The sequence below is a fragment of the Stenella coeruleoalba genome (assembly GCF_951394435.1).
Source record: "Stenella coeruleoalba genome assembly, chromosome: 2".
In the NCBI taxonomy this organism is placed as follows: Eukaryota; Metazoa; Chordata; class Mammalia; order Artiodactyla; family Delphinidae; genus Stenella; species Stenella coeruleoalba.
The window spans coordinates 16,079,728-16,104,379 of NC_137147.1; the positions used below are offsets into that span (position 1 = coordinate 16,079,728).

The following is a 24,652-nucleotide window of genomic DNA, read 5'->3' on the forward strand; positions in this document are numbered from 1 at the left end:
GGAAGCTTTATATCTGGCCCTTAAACTCTGTATATGTGTGTGTATGTGTGTGTGCGTGTGTGTTTAATTGTAAATGTTCTCCAAAATGCTTCATTAAATATTTGCTGACTGAAAAACAAATATTTGGTGATCATATATATTGCAAAAGGGTATTTCAGAGAAGAAATGGATATAACTGCTAAACAAATATATACACAAAGTGTGACAGGTTTTTCTTTTCCTCTCCAGCTATAAAAACTGTGTTAGGCATCCAAACACAGAGCCACTATCTTTCCCTCCTCCCATAAGAAACTTGAGTGCAAAATAAAACATTTTACTTCAAGAATGAAGGTACCATGGGCCAAATAGCCCTCTGATAGAGTGGGTTGCAGTTATGAAACTTGATCCCCACAGGCATTAGAATAACAATTTGTAGAAATGCAAAGGATAAATCTTAGGTAGAACCGAGGTGTTCCAGTCTGTGCAGCAACAGCAGCAGAACCCCAGCCCCCGAGCAGTAAATGTTGATGCTCTATGACGGATGCTACCAATTACCTCTGAAAGTTCCTGGCATCTTTGGTTGGGATCAGTGGTGCTTTTTATTCTCCCATGTGTTTCAGACCACTTCCTATACAAAGACCGCAAGTGGATAATTATGGAAATAGATACGATTTTAGAGCTGGAAGGGATCCTAGAAATAATGGGAGGCTAGGTCTTCACTTTGCAAATGAGTAACTGAAGCCCAGAAAGGAATACTGCTCCATCCAGCATCACAGAGCCTGGTTTTGGCCAAGCCTGGGACAAAACATATGTGTATTGATACCTGGTCCAGGCCTGTTTCTGTTGAGTATCTTTTCTTCAACCAGCAATGGCTCCTGTTCACCAGAGAAAACAAAACTCCATTCTGGTATATGGCTCTTCAAGATCTGCTGAAACCTGCTTGTTTCTCTAACTTTATTTCCCTGTGTTCTACCTTCTCACTTCCATCACCTTCCTTCACCAAGTACTTATATTATTTATTTTTTGTGGTACGTGGGCCTCTCACTGTTGTGGCCTCTCCCATTGCGGAGCACAGGCTCCGGACGCGCAGGCCCAGTGGCCATGACTCACGGGCCCAGCCGCTCCGCGGCATGTGGGATCTTCCCGGACCGGGGCACAAACCCGTGTCCCCTGCAGGCGGACCCTCAACCACTGCGCCACCAGGGAAGCCCTCACCAAGTACTTTTAATTGGAGGTGCTTCTAACTTCCCACAGTCCCCTTAATACACCATGAGTGAGTTGTCCTCACTTGCAACACAGGTGGAATTATTCTCTGTGCAGCTTTTAATACTCAGATGACATCTTGCCTTCTCCACGAAGCCTTACCTACTTCCTACTTCATGGTAAGGTGCTTCCTTCCAGGATTCTCGATAAACTTCTCAAAGCATCTATTCAGTAGCAGCCGTTGGAACCATTGAAAAAAAGTCTTAGTCTTTCCTCTTGAAGACCAAGATCTTTTCTTACTTATTTCTGCATTCTCTCCATCTTTCCCTCCCCTAGCATTTGGCACAGACCCTGACACAGGGCAGAATCTCAGTAAATATTAAATGAAGGGAAAAAATGAGTAAACCAACTGACACTAAATTGCCAAAAGGGAGTGTCATTGACTAAGACATTCTTATAACCTATAATCCATAATGGTCATAGAGGATGCTCTTATGTCTCAGGTGACTGATTATACAAAGTTCAGGCTAAGATGACCAAATAATATATTTGGTATCTTTTCGTGGTTAGTAGCACAGACTTTGGAACTGGACTTTTTTGGTTCAAAGCCCAGTTCTGCTACTTAATAGATAGTGTGCAACAAATTCATAGATTACTTGCCTTTTGTGGGTCTCAGTTGCCTTTTCTATAAATATGCAATAATAATAGTATCTAACTCTTAGGGATTTTATAAAGATTAAATACATATAGATATACATTGAATATGTCTATAAATATTCACTCAACAGACATTTGGCAAATACTACATAAAAATGAGTTTTTCTCCTCCTTTTTCTCTCTCCCTTTTCCTACTTAATATAATAACAGTTATCACTAAGCTTAGTAAGTGAGGGCTTTACTGGGATGAGGGAGAAGCCAAAGAAATGCAAGAAAATAAAACCAAATGGCATATATTAATGATTAGGAGGTATGTTACTGGTTAAGAGTGCAGAATCTGAAAGATATACTATTCATTGGGTGTCAACATTGTGGTAGTTCCTGGACTAACCCCTTCATATACATCACTGAATCCTTGGTAGAATCCTGAAAACAGACATTTCCTTAATTTCACAAATAAAATAGGTTCAGAAAAGAAATTTGCCCAAGGTTGCACAACTGGTAAAATTTTAGAACTGAGATTTATTATGTGGTCAATGATTAAGATGTAGTCTCTGGAGCCAAACCCTTGAACTCAAAGCTATGCCCACCACCCATGACTGTCTGAGCAAGGGTGATTTGCTTAACTTTTGGGTCTCTGTTTTCTCATCTGTAAACTGGGTGCAATAATAGCCTATGTATCATAAGTTGTTGGGAGATTATATCAATTATACATGTAAAGTGCTAAGAGCAGAGCCCTGCATATATAGTTGTTCCTGCTCCAGTAGAGCAAGGCCTCTTTTGTCAACCTGCTCTTTTGATAAAGTTACTCAGATTTCCTGAGAGATGCCTTTTTGTATTTCTTCTATTTAAAGGGATGAACAATTTTATGAAACAAATAATACAAAGAAAAGAAAGAAGAAACTGATTCTTGCTCTTTAGACTTAAAGCAATTCTCAAAACCATCCCCTCTCTAAAGGCTGGATTAGCTAAATGTGTGATTGCATTGATGACAGCCAGATATAACATTAAATGGAAGTGCATGTTTTGGCCTACACAATTACTTGATGCTCAAGGTAAAGTCTTTATGGTTTAAATGAGACAGTACTTCTCTTTGATGAATAAGAGAAGGCATCTGGAATGAGCAAGTAAAGGCTATTTGTCCTTATAAGCATGTCCATTTAATTTGCCAGGTAGAGCATATAAGTGCAGAAAGGACAATGGTGGCATCCAGAAAAGAAACTCTTTCATGGGTCTACTAGATGACCGACATTCAACAATGACCAAGGTCTACGTCAAGTGCTTATAATGCACATACAGTAGCAATGGTTGAGAATGACTTTTGCCAGAGGTCGGTTCACCTGGTGCCACAGATCAACAGGGGCAGGAGAGAACGTGGAACACAACGACAATGTACGTAAGTGTCTGTAGTCTGCACACAATTCAGCCAAAGCGGAAGGAGGGCTTCCAGAACAAATCATTTCCATCCCTACCACCCATGTCACAGAACTTGTCCCATTAAACATGCAGAGCTCTAAAACACTCTGTAAAGATGATGTAATTGCTTTTAATTAGTGCTTATTAAAAGCTTCTGCTTGGAATAACTTGAGCAATACCATAAATAACTATAGTATTGGATTATAACCTAAAGAATTAAGTAACTACAAATTCATATTGATATAAATTTATAACTGAATAAATAAATGAAGGAAAAGCAACAAATCTTCCTTACTGGAGAATTTCAATGAATAACTATGGAAAGGTTAAAGATGTTAGAAAATCACCGTTAGAATGCCACAGTAGTAATTTCCAAAGACAAGAACCACAAATGGATGCTGAAATGAGTACGAAAATTTAAGCAGAAAAAAGAATATTTGCATGTTCTCAAAGTACCTTATCCAAAATTTAGTAATTATAAAGAAAAAAGAAAAGTTTACAGTGGAGAATCCCAGCACACATCATTTTAACAAAGTAATCAAAGTTAAGATCATCGCTAGTATATATCAACATTGTTAACTCCTTCCTGTCATGCACTGAAAAAGGGCATAGCACTTCTGCAGTATCCTTTTCAATAATGCATAATCTCAAGCAAATTATGAGAAAACATCAGACAAACCCAAATCCAGGAACATTTCACAAAAGTGTCAAGGTCATGAAAGACAAGGAAAGACCAAAGATTGGGCACAGATTACAGGGGATGTGACAACTCAATACAATGTTGGATTGGATCCTGGAACAAAAAGAAGACATAAGGAAAAATTGGTAGAATTCTAATGAGTTCTGTACTTTAATTAATAGTATTGTCCCAAGTTAATGTCTTAGCTTTGATTAAAGTTCTATGGTTATGTAAGATGCTAACATAAGAGGAGCTGAGTGTGGACTATATGAAGTTCTCTATACTACTTTGAAAACTCTCCTGTAGGTCTAAGTTGATCTCAAAAAGTAACTGTTAAAATAATAGGTTTCAGAAAGGGACCATTTTCCATTTGCTATGTAATGTGCTTTCTTCCCTGGTGTTGGGCTGAATATCAGAGAGCTATTAGTCTTACTACAGTGCAGCTTCTATTGGAAGGATAATGTCTTGCCTTTCAAATTCATAGTCAATGAAGCAAAGGAGCCATACTGAAACCAAAAACTTAGTGAATCATGTTTTCTGCTCTCCTACCCTAGCAAAGATAGCTTTCTATACAGGGCAAAGTGTGTTTTAGCTGGTTTTGTATGAAAGAAGTCATTGAAACAAATATTGGAGCCATGCGTAAAAGGAAGTGGGGTAGAGAACAGCATAATATTTGAAATATGGCTCAAATTAGGCAATAATAGAGAAAAGATTTAATGGGTCCCTGAGAGTCTGTGTGAGACTGTGATTTGGTGTTTCCCAGAGAACATTCAACTCAGTATTAATCTTGTAAGATGTCTGGAAAGAAGGGTTCCGTTACAAATAACTTTGGGAAACCCCAAAGTATTCCACTTCTTTGATGGTCAGAAGGCATATTTGTAATTGCAAGCTACTGGAAATCTTACAGTTAAGAAAATAGAGAGAAACAAAACTATTTAATTTGCTTATAGTGCTAAATCCTAGACATGTGGAAGAAGAAATTTTCCCTATACTACCTGTTAACGTTAGGAAGGACTAGTATCTCACAGCTTTGAGAATGCCCTTCTATCACATAATTCCCTCCAACAGGTCCACGCAGTAAAGAAAGCAAAACTGGAAATGAGAGAGACAATGGTGAGGAGTATGGCCCTTTCTCTCTTCCTATTCTTCTGAATGAAAGAAAAGAAAAAAAAATACAGATTTTAATATCCTGTGGAAAAGGAAGCTGGAGATTAAATATGGAGGGAGAAGGTAGGTGGCAAAATGAAACTTCATGGTCTGGGAGCATTAGTATATTATTGAAAAATCTAATTTTTTACCTTTTTTCTCTTCTTTTTGCAGTAAGTAGTAAGGACTGTAATCCCCTTAGCATTCTGGAGTCACAAATTAGGACAGGAATAATGCAATTTAGTAAACGGGAACTATGTATATATAGGAATATTTTATTATGCTAACGAACTTGAAATTAATAGCCATTCTCCCAATATTCTGGGTTAAATTGTACCCACTTTCAGTGTTCTAAACACTGCCATTATTGCTATTTTATTTTACTTTATCCCTCCTTGTTCAAAATCACACATAAAATGTGCACACTTAATATATATGGTATACAGAGAGCAAACTGAACATGAACTGCTATTTCATGTACCTGCATGAGCACATTGCTCAAGGTAAAGAGCAGGGTATTTTGTCTCAAATAAAATCAGTGTACATCTAAGCTGACTATGGAGAACATTTATTTCCTTTATTTATAATCATTTTCAAGTGGTAGAAAGATGACTATTTATGATCCTAATGAAAATCTCCTAGTTTTCAGGCATTTTGAAGTTATTTTAAGCTTTTCTTAAATTTCACCTGTTTGGAAAAAGAGGAAGTAAATAAAAGTTATTAATAATGTGAATTACATTGTCATGGCAACAAATTTTTCCAGGTACTCTACTCTTATGCAACCATTAACACCTAGTCTCTATTATTCAAGAGAAATCATTTTCGGAAGGAAAGAAAATTCCTGTCATCAAAAAGGACAAGATCCTCTATGTAAATTCAAATTATTTGTCCAAGATGAAGATAGCTTCCCAGTCCTAAAATGATTACAATGTGCATTTTTCATATTTTCTTCTTGGTTGTTTTTTACTCTTATGGGATATGTATCACTGAAATAAAAAATCACCATCCCAGCTGAAGGATTAGCTTGAGATTTGTGACAAAGACAGTTATACATCAAAATTTGTGCTCCTATTTTGGCTGGAAAGTGGCCATGTTAACAGAACGTTTCCCAGACTGCCTTGCATTGAGGTGGGGCCAAGTGTTTAATTCTTATGTGTGGAATATGAGAGAGGGTGATATGTTTCATTTTTCGTGCTAATGTATCTAATGAGCTAGATATGTTTTCTCCCTATTGCTTGTCCTTCCTCTGGGGGATGCAAAGAATATTGAGGCCCCAGTCAACTGAGAAGAAGGCGCAGAATGGAAAGAACTTGCATCCTCAAAGTATCACTTGGAGGACATCCCCCCATGACCAAGGATACCTGCACAGGTGTATTAGAGAAATAAACTTCTATTGAGGTAAGCCATGGAAATTTTGATGTAAATTTTTTAATACCAGATTGTAACCCTAACTATTATATGATGTCTTACTAGTTAATTGGGTCAAGACTTCATTAAATGCACTAGGAAATATTAGTCATGGTTGAATACATATATCTATTAAAATAAACAAGTTTTATTTTACATGATAGATAACCCAAACCAATGGATGACTATTGTTCTTCTCTGCCATTTTTATTCTGTGGGCCTCTAATTCTCATGCAGTTTTAGATCCAGTGATTTTAGGCTTGGCACCAAATTCATTAAAGTTTTGGTCCCTAAGCAAGCCTCACAAATTTTACTTATAATACACTAATCATTGTTAAGGGGACAAAAACACTAGTGGCTAAAATTTCTTATAAAGGGAAATAACTTAGAAACCTGATTGTTTGGAAGATTGGTTGAGTTCAAGATGCCTTTAGGCTTGTCTTCATTTTGTTCTTTTCTCAAGGGTCTAGGAATCAGAATAAAAGGAGTATTAAAGAAGGAAGGAATCTTTTTATCCTCACCTACAGGATGTCTGCTATACAGTCGAATTTGGTGCCATTAGTTTAAAAAAAATACCTGGGTTCAAGTCCAGACTCGCCATTTCCTATCGTGATGACTTTGGGGTTGCTGCTCATGGTTTCTGAGGAGCAGTGTGAATTCTCTCTTTGGTGATAGTGGTGGTAGAGGGGTTTGCAGTGGCTGATGGCTGACTTAAATGTTTCTTTTCTTTTTCTTTATTAAGACTTAATTTTTAAAAGAAGTCTTAAATTCATATCAAAATTGAAAAAGAAGTACAAAGATTTGCCATATGCTCAATGCTCCCACACATGCATACCCTTGTCCCTATCAGTAGTCCCTACCAGAGTGGTACATTTATTACAATTGATGAACCTACAATGACACATTATTATCACTCAAACATTCCCTTAGAAACATAAGGGGGAAACACTTATCTGCCCCATGGACATTGACCTCCATCCCCCCTCGCCACCCCACACACCCTTTAGCTGCCAAGGTATAAGAGAGGAAGCCCCAGGGCAGCAAGTAAAAACTACTTCATTGATCTCAGGCAGAGGTTATACCTGCCAGAAGAGAAGCCATTGGAAGCTTAGGAGAAATTGGTTCCTGCAGCCATGATTCGAGTAAAGGTAGAGCAAGATTATTTTGAATTGGTGCAGGAGAGGGAATTGATACATAGCAAAGATTCCTTGTATGATTATACTTATATGTTTACCCCTTTTTTGTACCAAGCTCCCCATTAACTATAGTGTATATGGACATGACATGATAGAAGTCCTTTCTTAGAAAAAAAATTCTTGATTTCAATGAGCAAGTTAGGGAAAACTGATATATTTGAAGCAAATCAGGGAATACTAAAGACAATTTCAGTGCCAGAAATCGTGACTTAGGCTAAAGGAGTCAAGGAAGACTCTTGGAAAGGGGGTATGTAGCTTGCTCTGGAAGGTGAGTGGCTCTCATCACTGCACTGATTTCCAGTATTAATTTGGTAGCGATAATACTGATTGATCTCTACGTGTTTATAGGCATTTATAGTTTACACATTTCTTTCACATACGTGAACACATTTTAAAGAACATTTTAAAAAACATTAGCTCCAGGCTTCCCTGGTGGCGCAGTGGTTGAGAGTCCGCCTGCCGATACAGGGAACACGGGTTCGTGCCCTGGACCGGGAAGATACCACATACCGCGGAGCGGCTGGGCCCGTGAGCCATGGCCGCTGAGCCTGCGCGTCTGGAGCCTGTGCTCCGCAACGGGAGAGGCCACAACAGTGATAGGCCCGTGTACTGCAAAAAAAAAAAAAAAAAAAAAAAAAAAATTAATTAATTAAAAAATAACCATTTTTACTATAATCTCATAGGTGTAAGGCAAGCTCTAAATGCCTGGGGAAAAAACTTAAAAAAGATGTGTATAGACAAAAATAAGGAGGATTAGGCAGATACAGCCTCTTAATTGGCAAGGATTGATACACTTTCTACTTTGCTGGAGATGGTTGGAGAGAACCCATTTCTAATCCTTAACATGAGTAATGTAGGTGTTCTAGATTTTAATTCACAGGGGCAGTTTTCAGCTTCTCAGTCTTTTCAATCATTTATTGTTTCTAATAACCATTTATTGTTTCTAATAGGCTCAAAACATTGTAAGTCCAACAGTAAGGGCACAAAGCCACTATTGTTAAGTCATAGTCGACAATCTAGCTAAGGAGGTAAGCCTTGAACAATGCATTTCTAACCCAAGGCAGTTAAGACAGTACTAGGAGAGACTTTCAGACATGTGTTAACAGCAGGGATGAAATAGAATGATTAGCAATTGATTTCTGTCTTTCCTCTGGGATGTATTTGGAAGCCACCTGTGGTGACAACTGCTGCTGGTCCCCTTGGCAAACCTCTAGCAGAGCCTGTAGCACTGCCCTGTCCAAGTCTTGCATTTTGCACATTTCAAGAAATTCTATCTGGGCCGTGACCGAGTTGGCTGCTTTTCCTCCGGGCATCACCCCTGGGGCACTCTGCACAGGGTCCCACAATGGCTTTTAAATCCAGAGGTAGAAGACTGAGGAAGGAAGAATATTTTGCAAGTACCTGTATAGATCAGAGATCTTGTCAAAATCTGGATTGGGTATTTAAGGCCCAATAAAAATCTGGGAATAAATACATGTACATATTTCAGAGGAGTGTTTTGAATATTCTTCCCTTACTTAGTAGTTGTAAATACTAAGCATGATTCAGATTTTTAGGAAAAAAGATTGTATATAAAGTTAAAGAAGATAATTTAATTACTGGCTAGAAAAGATAAGATATCAAATGGTAAATGATATATGACTTCCAAATTTATTTCAAGTGACAAATATAAATTTACCTTAATATTTAAATTTTATTCTTGCTTAAAAAAATTTGCTGATAGTCAACTAAACAGAAAACATATACATTTTAAAGAATTGCCTATCCTAATATTACTTTAAGCTTGTAATTTTGACTTCTTTCACGTTTGACTCACATGTCTTCAAACCAAGTATTACATAAGGAGAAATTAAGCAAAGTGATATTGACCAGACCTTCTCCTAAAATTCCCAGGATTCTTAATTGTCAGGAAACACCTGAGTCCTGTATAAACAGTGTGGGTGAGTCTAGTCCTCAAGGTTCATTTTGCCAGGGAATTTACTGCCAGCCTATAGATGGCAGCAAACTTACATATCATTGCTCAATTTCTCCTTCCAGTTATTCTTTCCTGCTAGTTTTTCCAACATGAAAACAAGTTATATGTTATTATTAAACCATACAATGAAGAGAAAGTCATAGCTTTACTGGGACATAATTTCAGAGACCACTGGAAAATTAAGGGAAAACAAAAGCAAAACGTAAAAGAAAAATGCTTGGGATTAAGATTGGCAAAAGACAAGAAAGTTGATATTTTCATAGTCACAACTTGTTTCTTGTATGAGTGTTACTGAGTGGGAACTTGGGTACAGCTTTTTTATTAGACAATTTGGCACGATATGTTCTTTAGCATTGCCTAAGTTGAAAGATGTTGCCCTATTTTATAGTTTGGGTTTTTTTTTGGGTTTCAGCAAAGCATTTTTTAATTTATTTATTTATTTATTTTTGGCTGTGTTGGGTCTTTGTTTCTGTGCCAGGGCTTTCTCTAGTTGTGGCTAGCAGGGGCCACTCTTCATCATGGTGCTCAGGCCTTTCACTGTCGCAGCCTCTTGTTGCAGGGCACAGGCTCCAGACGCGTAGGCTCAGTAGTTGTGGCTCACAGGCCTAGTTGCTCCGTGGCATGTGGGATCTTCCCAGACCAGGGTTTGAATCCGTGTCCCTGAATTGGCAGGCAGATTCTCAACCACTGCGCCACCAGGGAAGCCCCTATTGTATAATTTAATGATGTGTCATACTGCCAATAAAGACTTTCTCTTGAAGCAAGTGAGCTAGAATTGAGATATTTATGAGAAGACATAACCAATACATCTAAAAGAATAGGTAGCAATGACCAATTAGCCATAATGTTAAGTTTCATTGTGTAAGAATCATCCACTGAATGTTCTATTGCCATGGTCTTATTATCTATTGCCCCGTCTGAAGAATCATTACTGTTAAGCAGAGATTTAATTCAATTTATTGATGGCAAGCCCATTAAACCTTTGATATCAGTTGTATTACGTGCATCAGATTTCTTAACTAAAAATGGATTTTTTATGGGGAATAATAGAGGATAATGAAGATAGAAGCAATCAATGAAACTAAGGTCTAGTGATATTAGCACATCAATATTTGCATTTTAGTTCCCAAGGATCTGCACAGAGGACATCTGCCCTATTAGCAAGACTTCATGAGCCTTAAGAGATTTTGTTTTGCATTATTTCTTGTTAAACAAAATGTCATGGGATCTAGGCCCATTTACCTTTTTAAGCCACCTGTCTCCTGGAAGAAACAGGTGTGTTGTGCAGGTGATGTTCTCAGTATAAATAAGCACTGACAAAGAAAGGCCATGAGAGAAATACATTTACAGCAGAGAAGCTAAAATACTGACAGCTTGGCCATTAGTGACTAAGTATTGGGTATGCAACACCTTTTTCTTTCAGTGCCTGTTGAGGTTAAAAATTTGAGCTCTAAATGTGATAGTAGACTAGTCAGATATCAACCTGCTAAACTGGTATTTTTGAATGATTATCTATTAGATGATAATCATCATACTTTGATTATATCCAAATGCAGGTCTGTCATACTTTTATTTATGAGATTTTTTCAAGTAAACTTTAAATTGACTAAACCCACTGCCCCATGTTTTATTCAATGCGAGAATATCAGGGATATCACAGATGTGCCATATTTTTTTTACTAACATAAAAAGTACATCATTTAACATTTAAAAATGTTTCTGTGTTTAAAAAAGCCTCTGGTACACTACATTTACTGGATACATGTTGACTATTATTATTATAATAATTTTTGAACTTACATGAATCTGATGAATGCTATCAATTAGAAAAGAATCATTGCTAAAGCACTGCTAAGCACTTTGAAAATTGCAGCAACTTAATAAATTCTCTTGGAATATTTACTGATCGAAATAAGGAAATTTTGGAAAGGGAATGGAGTTTACTTACAGAGCATCTCCTGTGAATCAGGATACATGCAAATTTCTTCACATATTGTTACAAAATCGGAGATACAACATTATAAAATAGGATTAATAATGTATTTTACAGATGAAGTCACTGGGAGTTAAATTTACTTTCATGAAGCCACACAGATGGAAAGTAAAACATCAAGTTTTCAATCCTCAGATCTGTCTTGATGGCCCACTGCACTGTCTTAGACAGAAGTTGCCAAATCATAAGCCTCCAGAGACTGAGAAAGTGACACATTAGACATTAGACAAGATGGAAGAAAGTGCCTGTACTCCAAAGTTAGGTAAATAATTAGGGAGTGGTGGAACCTCAGGTGACTTGGAGAGGGCAAGTTCCATATAAACATTGTACCTACCACTCTGCTTCAGAAATGTTTTAGTGGAGTTGTTAGATCATCCCATTTCTCAAAAGAAGCCAGAAATTCAGGTTGGTTGGTTTGTTTTTCTGTGAAACCTCCTAGTTTTTAAACTTTGGCAACTAATTTGAATGTGGGCAAAAAATAAAAATAATGGAAAGCATATCTAATGGTCACAGAGCCACTGCTTTTCAACTTCTGCCTTAGAGGGAGCTCTTGACCTACTTCCATTTCCAAAATAAAACGTATGCTAGCATGAAAAAAGAACAGGGATATATTTGTCCCACTTGACTAAAGAATAAATTTTTAAGGAAGAAGAAGTAAAATAAGTTTGTATTGTGATAAAAAATAACTCTCCTTGAGCCCACTTCCTTTGACTTCTTACTTCATTCCTTGAGTTATTTTTCTTATCTATTTATAGCTCTGAAAGAGTGATAAGAATCATGACCTATCTAGGTCTGGATTTAGACATTGCATTGGTCAATGAATGATGAACAGATTCTTGAGGCTTATACATGTTTCATGCAGTATGGAAAGAACTTGGGCTAGAAGATTAGAAATCATTTTTTCTTTTAACCAGGAAGTCACTTTTCTTGTATGAGCTCTGTTTTCTCTTATATGAAATGAAAACTTGGATTTCATCATAACTGGATAAAATGACCAATGAAATTGGTGAAGAACTGCAGTGCTTCATTTTCGTCACCAGTTGAGTTCATTTACTTTTCTACCTTTGAAGAAAGGGTCAGTGTTTAGGTCATGGTGATTAAAGACATGCTTGTTTCTGTTGATTCCCTGACTGATTCAGTCAATACTGAAGATCCACTAAACAATTTCAATCAACCTTTGAGGATCATGGCTAGAATAAATGGTGAAGGGTCACCCACAAAAGATATCTTGCTTAATTCAAATTTGATTTCCTACAATATATATTTAGTCTAATGATTATATCTAGGATGATCATTCACTACCACTTTACAAGTTTCTTTAGTACTGTCTTCAAGGGATTCTCCATTTGAAAGATCGTGTCAACCAAACAAATGTGTATAAGAAAAATATAAGTAACCCTCTAATTTTGCATTAATCAAAGACAAATATAACTAAGCATGCAAGAAAAGCAGTAATTTTCAAATGATATTAAATTGCCTGTTTAATTAGATGCTTGATATTTAGCTATCCTGTGCTTTTTTGTTTTTTCATTTTAATTAGCAAGCACATTCTTTCCTTACATAATAACTGGAAGATTCCTGTTGCTATCATAATTAACATCTAGGTATCCAGAGTTCGTAGAATGAGAATAACTTCTTTGATCCATGGTTTAGACTTTAAACTCTGTATATAATTCTTTTATCTTCAGAAATATTTCTGGACACCATTAGAAAGTTTCATCCTTTCAGGAGACTTTTGTAAGTGATTTGATGCTATGTATCCATGATTATTTTTTCCCACTATTTAATGGGGACACTGAAAGCGTACATATCCAAGAACGCTTATATCTTGACAGAGGGGTGTTCAGGATTAGCTCTAGACAGTAGAAAGTGGGCAAAATGGTTACATACCCCTTCCCGGCCTGGCCCCAAACTCCCCATGAGATTTTTAGGCTTAATCTCTCTTTTCACTTTCTGGCTAGCCAAATGCAGAGAATCCATTACAGGTTTCTGTGGTTCCAAGGGCCACCAATGTCATTTAGGAAAAAAGACCTCTCTTCCTCCAAATCTATAGGCTGCTTTGGGTTGTGTCAGGTGTGTGCCATACAATTATATTGTGTTAAGTTCCTGAGCTTTCAGGATTTCCTGTATCAACGCCTGGTGTTATTCATCCTGATTAACAAAGTTTCTGTCATCTTTCCACTTATTCTGCCCTTTCTCACAGGCTGGAAAGGGGATCCTTTTGTTATTTTTCAAATCAACCCTTGACTGGTTAATAGTCACATGATAACATTTCTGATGCTCAGAGTCTGAGTCTGGAAAGAAGGGATATGTGTATTTTCCCCATTTTCCAGATAAGGTCTCTGAGACATAAAGATGAAATGACTTCGGCCAAAGTCATAAAGCTAATAATTGATCAAGCCAATCTTGCCTTCTTCTCATAAGATCATTCTATTAATTGTGGAAGCTAAAGTCTTATATCCCATATCCTTAAGGCTGGATGTGATCAACTAATCAATGTCAGTGGAAGAGGGTCAACGTCTTCCTACCATCTAATGGAAGAACAACTCTGTATTTAACCTTCTAGACATATTGCCCATTTGGTACCCCCTTTGTTGTTTAATGAGAAGAATTTTATAGGACAGCATATCCATCATAACAATTGACAAAGTGATAGTGGCAAATACAAGCTCAGCAAAAGAGGTGTCTTTTGTCATATTGTTATATACATGTTTTCATTTTATGTAAGACCACACTGACCCATACTAATATTTTTAATCTATTTTCAGATAGTCTCAAATGTTGTTTTGAAAAAGCAAACATTTTTCCCACATAGGATAAGGATATAAAACTGAAAAATCAGTGTCAAACATTGGCTATATGAAGAATACCTTATTTTCATGACAAGTGAACCCATTTCTTTGCATATTTATAAGATTCATTCTTCAACAATTCCATCTGAATCTATGTTAGTAAAGACTTCAAATAAAGGATACACTGCATCTCTATCTGGCACCTAGTATATAATGCATGATGAAAATTGTTTTCTGAGTGAATGAATGGATGAATAAATGAATGAAATAATGGTTCCCAGCCTGGAAACCCTCATTATAAACCAGCAGAGAGTCAAGTGAATTTTTTGCTTTCAATGTTTTTAGAAATATGACAGAAACTGAACATTTTTCTATAATATTTTTACTCTAGGTTAAGTAAATCACCATGTTTCTTTCCTTTTACCTAGAATTCGATCAGATCAATGTGCCACATTGGATGTCTCATGTTGTGAAGAAACTTTGATTGATATTATATGCTTGATTAAAAAGTAAGAAATGGATTAGCTGTTACATAATCAGTGTTGTTGAATAGACAAGATTTTTCCAGAAGTGACTGATGAAACTGTATTATTATTGGTGGTTGAATATGTTGTATTCAACATTAAAACAATGGAAAATCAAAGAAAATAAGAAATACTGCCTCATTTAACAGATATCTGATAATTGCTAAAAAAAAAAAAAAAAATTACCGCGTCTGTATGTCCTGATTAGTACTTCGTTAAAAAATCATGAAAGCAAGTAAATTTATGGTTAATCCAGTAGAACACATACCTAGTTTGATTCAGTAGAGGACTTGATTCTAAATCATTATTAGTGTTGCCAGGCATTATTCTGTTCCAGTTTCTAGGAACTTTCCACTATTGTTAAATTTAAAAGGTAATCCTGTAAAACAATACGAGATTTTCTCCACTAAAGGGGAAATAAGAAGTCACACTTCCAATCAGCCCCTAATTCAACCTGAATTAAGCATGTCAACTGTTGTATCTTAGAGTTGGTAGACTTTATTTTTTTTCTGGATTCTGCATCCCTTTGGAATCTGTAAAGCTTGGTATAAACTTGGAAATCTCACAAAAACAGAATCTCATGAAATTTTCAAGGCTCTATGACTTGATCAGTTTGAAAATATGCTGGCACAGCCAGCATCAGCTCCAGCCAAGTCATGGATGTGCAGCGGGGCCCAGCAGTACAGAATGCAAAGCAACTTTAGAAAGTAAGTTCAAAGTGTTTTCAAAACTTCCCAGGAGTGCTGCCATAATTTCTGGGCAGTGGTTCAGGTATGAAAGTTCTTATTTCGAATGAATCTGTCCTGTAATTCCTGCACGGCAATTCTAAATGGAAAGGAAGCTAAGCTCCCTTTTTCTCAAGGTCATTCAAGCGTATTCTTCTCTCCAACATAAATATTACCCTTCAGTTCTCATTCACTAGGAAATAAGGCATCAGAAATTAGATTTTACTTGTCTCTTTATGAAGGAATGAAGGAAATAATGAAGGAAATCAACAATTTTTAGGACCCTCATTTTGTCATATTCTATATGAGATACTTTATAAATGTTATCCCCTTTAATCCTCATGAAAACCTTTTAATGTAAATATTGTTATTCTGATGTCACTGAAGAGGCCCAGAGAGATTGAATAATTTACCAAAGGTCTACACATCAATGAGTGTTAGAGCTGGCATTCAAACCTAACTCTGACATGAAATCCCAAACCTTCTTCTGTATACCAAGAATTTGCTTTGGAAATCGCTTTAGAATTTTGGAATGCAATATATTTTTGAAAGATCTTCCTATCTTTTAGTTTATTTCTAAAACATGCATGCAATTCCATTCCATTATGAGAGATTACAAGGGCCCAAAATCCACTTCCACACAGTTCACCAAACTCAAGGTGCTGCATGTTAATAATCAAAAGTTGAATGACGGTCTAAGCCTTGTAATTTCTAAATGATTTTATGGGTCTTATCAGAAACAGGAAATAATTCACAAAATGATTATTGATATCAAATGAATTTTTTGTGTCTTTTCTTTGGCTTCTTGGTTCCCTTTCAGAGCTTCCTGCTGGTCATTTAACAGAAAATGAAGCTTAAAGCTAATAAAAAAGGGAAAATAATATTGAGCTCATGGAGATACAAGAACGGATGCACGCGACAGATGGAACTTGGGAGATAATGACCAAATATGTGTGAGAATTAACACCATTCCATCTCTGTGTCCCCCACCCAGAAAAACATTACCACCTTCACATCACCGTATACTCCTGGACAGTTAGGTTAATTCAAATTACCCCTAGGCTCTTTGTGGGTAACTCAGAGAGAAGGGATGCCATTCATGGAGCATGAAACTTGCTGGCATTGAAATTAATTTCCAAGCACCCCCCGATGAAGTGAGTTGCAATCAAATTGCTGGAGGTCCCATAGGAGCCCAGTAACACAGAGGGCCCACCTAAATTAAAAACAAAACCAAAAACAGAGACTCTCAGAGTTGGATGGATCCTTAGGGACTGTCTGATCCAAATTCTATCATTAAAACTGAGACCAGGAAGGTTAAGTAACTTTTCCGAATTTACAAAGCTTGTAAGTGGATGAGCTGGTATAAAAAAATCCATGGTTATGATTTCAAAGTGTAAGCTTTTTAATGACTAGCAATATTCTTTGGCTTTGAGCAATTAACTTCTCTAGAATTCCATTTCGTTATCTAGAAAATGGAGATGATGACACCCAACTCACGGTGCTTTAGAGAGGAGTATATGGCCATGTATGAGAAGTGTGGAGCTGAGCGCCTGCTACAAGGGGGCAGCTCTGTGAGTCATTACTGACATTTGCAACAGCAGTAGCAGTAGTAGCAGCAACAGTTCAGTTGTACTCGAATCTGGGAGAGAAACCATGCTTGGAATTCAGGCATTAATGCTCAGCTGAATGCCCTTTCCAATAAACCGTGTTTTAATTTCCTCAAACAAAATTCATTATTTGTGGAAGATTGTTTGGATAGTTTGGTAATATGCAATTTGGACTTACTGGTTTTCTTAGAAGCTTATATATAATATTTTCTTATGCATGATTTGTACTGCCTTTTTGGAAAAAAAGAGAAAGAAAAAGAAGGCAACATACACATTTGGATTTAATTTTTATATCTTCAGATGACTAAACACATTATCTTCTGCAAGCCATTTTGCTCTTATGAACCTTAAATTCCTCATCTACAAGGTGGGGATAAAATGTTTTCCCACCCAAAGTAAAGGATCGCTGTAAGGATTAACATTTTAAAATGAATATGGACATCCTGTTTAATCTTTTTTTTTTAACATCTTTATCGATACTGTTTAATCTTAATGAGCTTCACTTTCTACTCCAAATGCAAGGATGTTATCTGGCTAGCTGTCTGGCAGAGCTCTAACAGTATGTGCCTCTCATGGGGCCCTGGACAATTCCCTTATCGGGGCGAAGACTCAGTGTCTGTATACACTTCATAGGGTTATTTTTGAAATAAAGTGTATAAAATGCCTGGCACATAGTCCACTTAATAAATTGTGTGTATTATAATTATTTTTAGTAGACCTGAGAAGAAAGAGTCACAAAATCTTTAGTTATATCGGAGACTTAACCCTCTGAGCTGCATGCAGTGAAGGGTAAAATTACCTTTTTTCTCATTCCTAATTTCTCTTCAATGCCTAAAATTGTTTTCTGGGACTCAGAAGCATCAATACATGTGATTCTGAATTTTGAGAGAATCACATTTGGAATTTTTGCAAATGTATGACAATTAGTAAGCTGGTTAGACTATTCTGTTAGAAACAATCTGCTTTTTATAATAAGAATCAGGGAGCATTTCATGCCTGCTGGAGAAGGGCGTGAGTAGGACTCTGGCCAGGCTAGTTCCATGGTAAAAGAAACAATTGAGTAGATGCCCTGGAGGCAGTTAGCTATCACTGTCATGTTGGCTAATAGTGGCAGGGTGACATCCATCCACTTGGACAACTTTATTCATGTCTCCAGCCAAAAACCTAATCACTTTGATGATTCTTCCTCAGTCTCACAGGTAGTGAAAGACAGTCATTTAAAATCTCAAATTTTGAAAGTCAAAGTCAATGTGCTAGAGCCCAAAGAGAGACTGTGAGGCAAGTTAAACATTCTAGGTTCCTTATGAATTAAGTTGTTAGTTCTTGAAGTTTACTTTCTCTGTGTGTGTGTGTGTGTGTGTTCTAGATGGATGTTTGCTGTAGCAGGCACAAAGACGTCCTCCTAGTGCCCCTACAGGGAAGGACTTGATACCCCACTGTAGAGTATGTGGTCAACAGCCATCTTCCAGTTCTCAGCAATTTCAGGGTCTGCCTCAGGTTCTGAGAGTTGCCTTGCTCCAGCTCACATCCTTCCACTATAGTGACAGTCCACAGTTGAGCCAAGCAGAGTTATAACGTCTTATTCTAGAGCTGCCTACTAGATTCACTGAGGTTACCCTGAACTATGTCACCCTGCATTGGAGTTTAAATTTTTCCTCTGCCCCATCTTTCTTCTTCCCTGTTCTTTCCACAGGTGTTGATCCATAATTAACATCTTACACATTAGACTCCATTTCAACTGCTGCTAGAGAACTTAACATACAACATAGGATATCGAGGGTGGTCCAAGTCAGCAGGAGACAAAATGGGGTTTTGAGCTAAGCCATTTACAGCTCAGCTAGCAATGAAAAACCCATCATGGCTGGTAGGTGGAGCACAGGTTGTCACTGGCATAAAGTGGCCTTCCATTTGGTAAATACTGACCTGTGGGAGTTGAGAGGATATATAAGTAGAAGGGAATGTGCTGCTGGACATAAAATATCAGGCAGTTGAGGTGGATGAAGAAAAGAGTAGCTATAAGGATAAGACATTAGATGGTTATTACTGTGCACCATTGCTGCTCTACATAAAGATAAATGGAGAGCTGAGGGAATAACATAGAACTTGAAAGTCATGTGCAGAACAGATTTAGAATGCATACAGAAAAGGCCTCATTTCTTCTAGCAGAAGAAAAATCAAGGATCAAGCCTAATATTTATTAGTCAAAGTGGTTGAACTTCAGAAGAATTAAATGCCCAAATAAGACAAATATGTTACAAGAAGCTTAGGGCCCTATTTGAAAATAAAACCTGAAAACCTGGTACCCTGACACTTGAGGACATCTGCATGGACATACACCCAAAGATTTTAACTCTCCAGGCTCCTTGGGAAGAAAATACGCAAGGGTCTTCCATGTTCATAAAAATTTTAGGGGCTCAGTGGTCAGAGGCATGCTAGGACAGCCTTTCCAAAGTAAAAACAAAACAAAACAAAAACAAAAAAACACAAACAACAATACTACCTTTTCATTTTTCACATCCTACCATGAAGAAGTAAACAAAACTCCTGGGGGGACTTCTTGGGGTTCTGGAGGCAGCATACTCCACACCTAAGGACAGAGTGGTCTAGCTCATATACTGTGTGAGTCTTTGCATGGGATCTTGAAGAGGATAGACCTACTGCAAGTCTACCCTATGGTGCAAGCAACCCCACTGCTTAGGCCATACAATCTGGCAGGCCCTATGGTATTAGAAGGAGTGTTGGTAGATAAAGGCTTTATGTATAGACAAAGATTGGAAGATTGGGGGAAAGGGGTGAGATTCAGGCATGTGGGTAGACATACGGGAGTGGACAAGAGTGAAGGTCCTTGCATCACATATTGATGCTACCAGAGAGCATAAAGACACTAAAACAACCAAGTGCAAATACGACTGGTCAATTAATGTCAACAAACTTCTCATCAGCTTTCCCAGATCTGGCACAATGAGCACATTAAAAAAATGGCCTTGATAGAAGGGACAGAGGACCAACAGCATGGAATTCTGACTTACAATGGCTTATCTAGCTGTTTCAGCCTCTGAATGGCCAACTTGCTAACAGTGTCAAGCCACTGGTATGATACCATTTTGGGGAGACCAACTGATTACTTGCTGGTAAGTTGACTGCATTGTGCTTCTTCCATTCTGAAGGGACAGCGGTTCATTCTCACTGAAATAAATACATATTATAATTGTTGGTTTGTCTTTCCTGCCCTTGGGGCCTCTGCCATCATCACTCACTATTCAAGAACTTAGAATCCATTGTCATGGGATGACACATGACATCATGTCAGACAAAAGGATACACTTTATAGTAGAGAAGGTGTAAGAGCATCCTCAGAGGTATCCTTTGCTAAGGAAAGCATTATAGTCATCCATGAGAGAAGCTTTTCCTTGATACCATATTAAAAAAAGGATTTAAACAGTGGGTTCTTATACAAGAGGCATTGAAACACAGAATTAACATTATGTTTGAAGTAGCTTTATAGAGCAAGCAGAGGTGATCTTTAGATGACCGGTCCTTGGATCAAACTACTGTAAAAATAAATAACACTGCAATATAACTTAGTGAATATATTTCAGAAGAATAACCAAGCCATTGAGGTGGAGCTCTCTGTGTAGCTTTCTGTTATTTTGAGTTGACAAGAGGATAAAATCAAATGTGCTTTATATAGGTATGTATATAATTATTTATTTATTTACTTGCTTTTTGTTGAGATGAATAATCCATGAGTATCCACCATTTCAGCATATCTTGTGAGCAAAGGTATTGAATGAATTCATTCTAGCAATTTGCTCAAGGAAGTATATATAATATATAGCAAAGAGTATTGGAAGATATAGTGTTTCCCTTCAGAACAAAGGGAGGGCAGTCTTATGCCCACTATACAAGATTATGGTCCTTAAGCTCTGAGTTCTTCTCTTCTATCAACCCACTTCAAGTGCCACCTGTTCCTTTTCTTGTCCCTTTGTGAGAATCGAAGCTCAGGGAACCAGTGGAAGAAAATGTGGGGACTCTGGCTACTGCCATTGCTTTGAGGAAAAAGTCCTTTGTCTCTGACCCTGGAGTCTCATATCTTCTGCCTGAATCCATGAAACTGAGACAGATTAACTTGTTAGTTTGAAAATAGGGTAAAACTTCAGACTCTTCACTGTTATTGATATATATTTATTTAGATATGGAGTTCTGAGTAGATAGAATGTCTTTTAGACATTTTCTTTTTCAAAAATCTTAATATTCTTCCCTTCCTCAAAGGTACTGGATAGTAATCAAGATAAGATTGACATTCTTATATGAGGTTGGAGAAACTAGATATATCTTCCTAGTGTAAGAGAGCATTTTCTTTCTCTGCTGTGATGTGAACAGTTACTTGTAGGTTGGGTCAACAAATATATATATATATATATATATATATATAGAGAGAGAGAGAGAGAGAGAGAGAGAGAGAGAGAGAGAGAGAGAGAGAGAGAGGGAGAGAGACAGAGACAAAAGCAGAGCCAGAGAGACATAGAGATAGATTAATTTTAAGAAACTGGTTCATGCAATTACGGAGGCTGGCAAGTCCAAAATCTGCAGGGTAGGCTGTCAGGCTGAAGACACAGGGGACAGCCAATACTGTAGTTCATGTCTGAAGGACATTTGTTGGCAGAATTCCTTCTTGCTCAGAGGCAGTCAGTCTTGATTCTATTAGGCCTTTGACTGACTGGATGAGCCCCTTCCGCCTTGTAGAAAACAGTCTGCTTTATTAAAAGTCTACTGATTTAAATGTTAATATCACCAAAAAAACCTGCCTCACAGAAACATCCAGAATAATGTTTGATCGAATATCTGGGCACTGTGGCCCAGCCAAGTTGACATATAAAAGTGACCATCATAGGTACCATTGTGTAGTATATATACATGTCTCATGACAGTCACTGCAAAAAAAAAAAAAAAAAAAGATTCTGTTGTCAAATGATTTTGGAACAGAAGCTGTACAAGTTTATCTTCCTTGATAGTTATAATACACATCAATACAGTAAATGTTCTGAAAAACACTATAGTAAACTCACTAAACATTGTTAAACAAACTTGAAAAACAAACTTTTAAAATCATGTAATATGTTTGAATAAAACATTAACAATGGTTGGGACTAGTATTCTATGAAATGCTTTGTTAAATAGTCCTTTGGAATATAGCAGGAGTGATATTTTTAGATGATATTTTAATGTTTCATTAACCTTAATTCTTCAAAGAACTTTGAAATGGAAGTTATAGAATATTTACTCACCCATCCAACATTTTGTGGCTCATCTATATCAGATTCCCACTGCAATATTAGAAAATGAAAGTAATTTTTGAAGAGGACTTTCATTATGTAACACAGTCTTACCCCTATTATATCTTTTCTGTATGTTTTGCATTTTTCAAGCCATTTAAGAAACAATAAGTGTGCACACTAAACTATTTGCATATAATGTTACCTTTAGAAGCTTATAGTTTACATGATCCACAAATATTTTCTGGAAAGAGCTAGATAATAAATATTCTAGGCTTTGCAGGCCATATGTCTCAACTACTGGACTCTGCCATTGCAGTGCAAACACAGTCATCTACAGTATGTAAATAAATGGATGTGGCTATGTCCCAGTACAGCTTTATTTACAAAAACAGGCTGTAGGTTGTATTTGCCACCCATTTGTCTAGAACAGCACTTTAGAAAAATAAAGAGAATCATGAATGGAAACCATATGTGTAATTTTTAGTATTCTAGTAGACACTTTAAAAAGTAAAAGGAAACATATGACATTAATTTTAGTAATGTATTATTTAATCTAATATATTAAAATAGTATCATTTCACTATGTAATTAATAAATACATTATTAATATGATATTTTGCATTCTTTATTTTTGTACTAAGTCCTTGAAATCCTTGAAATATGTATATATATATATTGTTTTCTTTTGTTTTTTTTGGTCATGCCACACAGCTTGCTGGATCTTACATCCCAGACCAGGGATTGAACCCAGGACCTTGGCAGTGAAAGCACAGAGTCCTAACCACTGGACCACCAGGGAATTCCCTAAATCCAGTATATATTTTATTACTTTCAGTATATCTTAATTCAGACTAGCCACATTTCAAATGTTCAAAAAATACATATGTATAGTTGGTGACCATCACGTTGGACATTATATCTATCCTCTCCACTAATTGAGGGTTCTGTTTCTTTTCAAATAAAGAATAGTCTTTCTATATTTCTGCTAAGATAGCAACCAAAGATGAGCTTTTAAAATATAATGAATAATTACAACTTCAATACATCTCATCCCTACCAAGATAGAGTTTATAAGTCTAAAAATATTGTAAATGTTGCCAATAACAGTTTAAAATGCTTAGTTTATAGCCAGATGATGCATTCACATGAATTAAAATTTATAGGTATAACAGGGTATGCAAAGAAAAGTCTCTTCCCCACCCCAGTCCCTGTCATTTAGTTTGCCCGACCAATATAATTTTCTGGTTTATTCTTCCAAAAATATTTTTAGTTACCTATTTTAATAGCTTCAAAGTTCAGGTAAGGAACACCTTGTTATGTTTTCAGTTCTGTTAGTATATAATATGGACTAGTTTATGAAGGGAAATATTTAAGACATTTCCATGTAGGTCTTAATGAGAGTGTCCTAAATATTTCTTACCTAAAGAAATTTTACTAGTTCTCTCTGGGCTTCCACATTTAAGCTCTTGCTCTCATATAATGCAGCACTGAGATTAAGATAATTTTGGAATGGTAAACTAATAGTGATATGCACCTTAAGTGCTTGTACTTATTTTTTAATAGCTTAATGTAAACTAGGAGAAGATCTAATGTACTTTATTTATATCATACGTAGTTGCCTACAGTCCTGTGTGTATGCGTGTTTAAGAACAGTAGCTTGAAAATTGCAATACAGACAGAGGAGATTTATGATAGGTAAGACTGATGGTAGATGCTGAGAATAATAAAATTGTCAGGCAAATCAGTTGTGGTTTAACACAAGCCAATCAGTTGTTAGAAGTATTTGGTAGAAAAACAATAAGAGAACCATTTACTCCAAAGACCAACATCTTGCTTATTTGATAGAATTTATATATATATAATTGGATTTTCAGAAGTCCTAATTGAATCTACCTTTGCTATACTGACTATAAATCCGAATGAGCTATTAAATTAGCCAAGAGAGAGATACTCATTTAAAAATTCTGCAACATATATTTCCTTCAGAATCTGCCATCTGATTATACTTCACCCTTTTTAAAAATCACATCCATCAGCAGCAGGGTAGAGAACAGTTGTAGTATTTATTTACTGG

General features: G+C 36.7%; 1 long non-coding RNA gene across 1 annotated transcript; it reads left to right on the plus strand.

The window, feature by feature from the left end:
• The first annotated feature begins 4,764 nt into the window (after positions 1 to 4,764).
• Positions 4,765 to 15,735, plus strand: LOC307182199. The gene is made up of 3 exons (XR_013827149.1): positions 4,765 to 5,164; positions 6,342 to 6,478; positions 14,872 to 15,735. It is a non-coding gene; the product is annotated as an uncharacterized lncRNA (long non-coding RNA).
• Positions 15,736 to 24,652: the final 8,917 nt, after the last annotated feature.